Raw genomic sequence first — 6821 nt, 5'->3', positions numbered from 1 at the left:
CTCTCTACCTACCTACTTATCTGTCTATCTATCTATTTATCTATCTATCATCTATCTATCTATCTGTCTGTCTGTCTGTCTGTCTGTCTCTCTATGTTTATCTGTCTGACTCTTTATCTTTTTATCCATCTAAACTACTTCACTCTGTTAACTACTTAAGAGTAGGACTTATAATTTCTGTCTTTATTATTTTTCCCAGTGTCTGTCATAGTGGATTATACATATTAGATACCATGTAAATTATTATTATTTAAAACTCTTACCTTCTGACTTGGAGTCAATACTGTGTATTGGCTCCTTTGTGGAAGAGTGGTAAGGGCTAGGCAATGGGGATCAAGTGACTTGCCCAGGGTCACAAAGCTAGGAAGTGTCTGAGGCCAGATTTGAAAGTAGGACCTCCCATCTCTAGGCCTGGCTCACAATCTACTGAGCTACCCAACTGCCCCCTAAGTTATGTTTTTTAATAACTAAAAGGTTGTTGTCCTCTGACTCAGCACTTCAGAAGTACTCAGACTATTTACTAGAGGGCCTGGAAGCAATAAAAATGTATATAGATTTTTCATGATGTTTTCAATTCATCCAAATATACAACCAAATCTCTTTTGCTTTCCTTCTTTTACTACTACCCTTCCCTACTAGTTTTGTTGTTTTGATATTCAGTCATTTTCAATTGGTTTCAACACTTCCTGACATAATTGAGATTTTCTTGGAAAAGATACTGGAGTGGCTTGCCATTTCCTTTTCCAACTCTATTTACATTGGTGGAAATGGAGGCAAACAGGGTTAAGTGACTTGCCCAGGATCACATAACTACTGAGTATCTAAATCCTTATTTTAACTCAGGAAGATGAGCATTTCTGACTGGCACTCTATCCACTGTGTCACCTAGGTACCACCTCCATATCTCCTCTCTATTACATATTTAACTATTGTTTGTTTGGGGAAAGTTGCTGCATATCCATATATGCCCTTTTCATGCCATATACTGACTGCTCACAATTTCATAACTAAAAGAAATACATCAATCAAATTCCATTGCTTAGGTTTATTGGAGAGGATGAAGTTGGAATTGACAAAAGCTCCTAAATTATTTTTTGCTTACACGCTAGTATTTCAGTGAATCCAAATATTGTCAGAAGTCTCCCAATCTCAGAATAGGAGTGACCCAAGAAGCCATCCAATTCCAACCTCTACCTAAACAAGAATTTCCTCTGCTCCATACCCAAGAAGTTATTCTTCCCCATCCACTTGAAGTCTTTCTGTGAAGACGAACTCACTGCTATTGGAAGTAATCAATTCCAATTTTGGATAGCTCATAATTTTTAGGAAGTTTTTCCTTATTTTAAGCCTAAATCTACCTCTTTGCATCTTCAACTCATTACTCCCCATTATTTGTGTTCAATGCCTTTTCCACTTTAAATACATGTTAACTATTTGTTCTCTACTGAAGTAATTTTTCTCAGGTTAAAACCCCCTAATTCCTTCAACCAGTCTTTAAATGGCATGACATCGAGGCTCTTTACCATCATGTTGCTATTATTTGGGCCTGCTTCAGCTCATCAATGCCCTTTGGAAAATATGGAGTCCAGAATTTACCTGAATACACTATAACTACTGTAGACCTAGAAAAGAAAGTTCTTATATCAAATTTCTTGAGATTGTCAAATGGTTTAATAGCAAAAACAGATCTAGTTTTACCAGTGAAAACAATAATAGAAAGAAGCTCCCCAGGGACCATGGGACCTTTCCATCTCACCTGAAAATGAAACCTTCCACATATGTTATATTTCATTAGAATGAAACTATATTTAGAGCATGGACTGTTTTACTTGAACAGTTGTATTTCTAGCACTAGAACACTCTAACGTACATAGTAACTACTTAATATGCTTCAATCATTCATAAATACATTCATTCATTCAAATTCCAAAGCTTTTGACTTTTCGTTATATTCAAGGTCCTCATAGCTCATTGCTGGTTCATTTGAGGTTGCAGTCCATTGTAAGGTATATCCAGGCTTTTTTTTTTCTTTGCTACGATTTTATAACTCCAAATCTATCAGTCTTTCTATTTCACAAAGATGTCCTTGTGTCATGGACCCCATTAGCAGTCTGATGAGGCACATCAGCCACTTCTTGGAATAATGTGTAAGATTACAAAGGAAAGCATATCAAAATACAGTTATCAAAATATATTTTTAGAAATCAAATTCATAGACACTAGGTTTGGAACTCCTGTTCTATATACTTATATGGTATACTTATAAATATGATATTATCAATATTTATCTAATACCAATAGTACTGAAAACTATCATTTACCTAATGTTCTTTTTAAACCCTTACCTTCCGTCTTGGAGTCAATACTGTGTACTGGCTAGGTACTGGTAAGGGCTAGGCAATGGGGGTTAAGTGACTTGCCTAGGGTCATACAACTAGGAAGTGTCTGAGGTCAGATTTGAACCTAGGACCTCCCATCTCTAGGCCTGGCTCTCAATCCACTGAGCTACCCATCTGCCCCCTACATAATGTTTTAAAGTTTGTAAAGTGCTTTCCATATATTATCTTTTTTAATCCTTCCAACAACCTTTTGAAATATATGCTATTACTATTTCCATTTTACAGATGAAAAAAATTAGTCTGAAAAAGTAATTAACTGACTTGCCTAGGGCTACAAAGCTAGTGTCCAAGGCAGGATTTGAACTCTGAACTTCATGAACGCAAGCCCACTACTTTGTTTCTCTTGAACTCTTACTCTTTTGCCTCATTGTATCCTGGATTTAACTCTCCATTTTATTCTAGCACCTCTGTCTGGTCCCAAAAGCTATGCCTATGATCTAAGGACAAGCAAAACACAATTTTGAGAAGCCAGTCTTCAGGAGGTTGACTACTAAGTGCTGAATTCTTTTGATTAGTGTAACTCATATTACAGCCTACCAAAGAAAATGACAAATAGCTGACAACAGAACTTTTGAGGCATTACATTTTTTATTACTAACAAGGTCCTGCTACTATTCTGAAAAATAATACTCTGGAATAGAAAGACGTATAATACTCTCCCAAGTAGACTGAGGTGGCACCGACTGTTTTGAATGTAGTGACCCCATACCACCAGGGAAATGTATAAATTCCGAAATGTATTTCCTTATCTTGTGTGACTCTGCACAGGAAAAAGAGATATTGCAATAGTTTTCTACAAAGTATTCTGTTCTATGTAGTTAATGTTAACTTCTCCATCCTTTTTCTTTCTGCAGTGATCCTAAAAATAAAGGCAGCTTTACAAGGAGGCCAAAGCAGAGAGGAAAAATAGAGGTTATGTTTTTGCACTGCTGTTATAATAAAGAGAGAAATAGTTTAAACAATTGGAGAAGGAAGTCAGTAATAACAGCTGATATTTATATAGCGCTTTGAGGTTTGTAAAGCACTATATGTATGTGTGCATAAAATCTCATTTGATCATCATAAAACCTTATTAGATATCGATTATTACCCCTTTTTATACATAAAGCAACTGAAGTCAAGAGAGATTAAATGACTTATCCAAAGCCACATAATTCATATGTCTCTGATGAGAGATTCTAAATGAAGCCTTTCTTACTCCAAGCTGAGTGCTTTACCCACAAAAACAAGCTCTCTCTTAAAATATTTCTCACACATTTGCTTGCCTTGAGAAAGATGCCATTTAACAGCCAGCATTTGTGGCCTAAATTTCTATGTTGAGAACAGGATCCAAGTCCTCATTGTGAGGAAAGTACCAACCCTCCAATATTCTCAAACCAGTAGTCAGTGGCCACTTTAACCAATACCTATACCATTTGCTCCCACACTTTAATCTATGTTCTACAGAACAAGCTCCATAAAACTCCCTCTTATGCTAATACTAAGTCTCATGTTTAAAGGATAAATGTATTATTGGGGTCTATAAAAAACAAATTGAAATATATCCACCATAAAATTTCATCAAGTGGTTTGGGTAATGTGAAGGTTTCTTAGGCAAGGTAAGTGCTTGAGTGGTTCACAGGTATTGGCTTTTTATCATTTCATATTTATGTCCTAGGATGTAATAAATTTTGCCTTTTATAGCCCTAATTTAATAGTCCTTTTCCCCACAGTATGTGGGTGTACTTTTGGACATGAGCCTGGGAAATTAAAAGTGAAAGGCATTTAAATTTTAGCAACATAGATGAATTATTCTTTCTTAGATTGTGTTTCTTTAAATAGAATTGTCTCCCAAATAAATATCTACATATGAAATACTTTCAAATAACAGTTGGGTCTCAAATTTAATTGTGTATAAAATTAACATGAAAAGCTTCCTATAGATCCTTAGGTATAGGTAATTATTAGATGTTTTCTGTGGATATGATATGGAAAAAAGGAAATAGGTAATGTCCTATCTTTCTCTTTCTTATAAATTGTTTAAAGGAACAGCCTTCTCCAGAACTTCCTGACCCCAGAAAACCAATGATATCATGAAATCTTTGAGGCTTCAAATCCTAGTTCCTTCCACTTGTGTCATCCAAGAAGTAGAAGAACTGGAAGGTCTTGGTGAGGAAAGAGAAGGAAAAAAATGCTTATAAAGGAATCTTGCTGCTAAGTCATATGGAGAGTATTTCTTCTGTGGCATCTTCTGACCAAGCTCTGATTATACAACTTAAATACTTTTTAAACCAATAATTTAAATACGCTCTAGGTGAATGGATAGAAAGAAGGTGTACCTAGAGACTGTATCATGTCATCTACAAAAGTGAAATGCATGATCAAATGGTTAGGGTCCCCTCTAATGAATCAGTTTTTCTTCTCAATAATTTAAGATTTTAGCTGTTTTGGATTTTGTGGGTATGACCCAGAAGTTGAGAAATTCTACAGTTTAGTCATATGAAGCCTACCGAGATTAGAAACAAAATGCATTTCAAAGTTCATTTGGAAATTAGTTGTTTAGAACTGGAAAAGTTCTCATGCCCTCCAACACCTCACCATCAGAACAGTGTTACTTAGGAATTTCATAAAGTACATGAAAGAAATCAGTGTTAGTAATTTGGAATTCTAGATTTTATTTTTTCAACCTAGTCAACCATTTCAGTTAGAATAGCATATTTCTATAATAATCTTTAAAAATTAGGAAAAGAGTTGAAAGGCAGAAAAAGGTTTTAATTTGAAATGACTATGCTAAAGTACATTTTAAATAGAATCAACTCCTCTCAGAGTTGGACAAGACCATAGAAATCTTGTAGGCAAAATAAAATTGGAGAAAGTTCTATAATTATAGAGAAAGAACATGCCAGAGACAATATAATTATGAGGTGTTTAGAAATCATTTGACTAACTGATTTTCATTGTCAAGAGAGAGTTCCTTTACTAGCGAATTCTCTACACTGATTAAAATCACAAATATATACCAAAAATTCACACATAAAACCTCAATCTTGTGATTACATAGACAAAATGAAAAACATTGTACTTTCAAAGTCATAGGTCAGATCTTTGACCATTTTTTGTATATTCCGTTATATCAAGACTGTAATAATAATATGATAAAATATATAATTTCAAAGCAATTTCAGTCACAACAAGGTACCAATAAATTTTTATTAAATATATATTTCTGGAATGATTTAAGGGCAGAAATGTAATTTTTTTTCTTTTTTCTTTTTTTAAATTTAGAATAGTTTTCATTGGTTACATGATTCATGATTGTCCCTCACGCCTGTTCTTTCCTCCCCCACCCCCAAAGCTGACCAGCAGTTCCACTGGGTTATACATGTATCAAAATCTACTTCCATGTTGTTCATATTTGCAAGAGAGTGATCTTTTAACATCAAAACCCTATTCATATTCCTATTGAACTATGTGATTGATCATATGTTTTTCTTCTGCAGAGAAATGTAATTTTAAAAAATATCTACTACTTTCATTATTTTATTAGACAATGAATGACAATATACATATATGTAAATTCATGATTTTTAAAAAAATTTAGATTTTCAAAAATATTTTTCTTTTTTATACATAATACTGCAATTTTTATGGAAATTTCATTCAGAAAATATGTTGATTTTTTTATTCTGACATTTCAATGTAGAATAGAATTGAGAATTTTTTTACACTAAGAAATTTTATTATAGTGTCAAATTCCTTTTAATGTATGTCACTCTAAAGCAAGAAGTGATACATATGTGCATATATATATATATATATATACATGAAATACAAGTAAAGAAAAGTGGAGATTGGTCAAGAATATTAGTTGAAACCAAAAAAATAAAGAATACATTCTGTGTTTTACAATGAATGAATAGGTTTTCCTATAATTGAGAATTTAATACCAGGCAGAATGAGGTAAGTTTTTTTGCTTTAATAATTAACTCACTTATATGCGTATGCATGGAATTAAATCAGCAAATGGAAATATTTAAGGATATTATGACAGTACTAATTTGAGGGAAATGAAAACAGCTGTGAAATGAATTATTAATTGCATTGTTTAAGATGGAGGAAACATGTTTGTCAAGGACACAATGTATTAATGCTGACATAAAGTTCAAATTTACTCTGTTGATAACTATATCTGAGTAATGTGAGTCCATTAAAATTTAGTAGTGAGTGAAATGCATTGAGCACATGAATCTAAAATCACAGTTTGCAGTTAAGATAGCGTTACATTATCTATGACATGGTGGAGCAAAAACAAAGCTTTTTCAAGTCTTTCCTTTAGTTTAGTTAAGCTATGTCTCATTTTAACCTTCCCTTATCCCCTTAACTCCACAATCTGCATCTTACTTACTTTTACATTGCAGGCTCTTCTCTCTGACCATTAGAACC

The sequence above is a fragment of the Gracilinanus agilis genome, chromosome 3, assembly GCF_016433145.1.
Source record: "Gracilinanus agilis isolate LMUSP501 chromosome 3, AgileGrace, whole genome shotgun sequence".
Taxonomy (NCBI): domain Eukaryota; kingdom Metazoa; phylum Chordata; class Mammalia; order Didelphimorphia; family Didelphidae; genus Gracilinanus; species Gracilinanus agilis.
Note: the sequence above shows the minus strand (reverse complement) of the source record.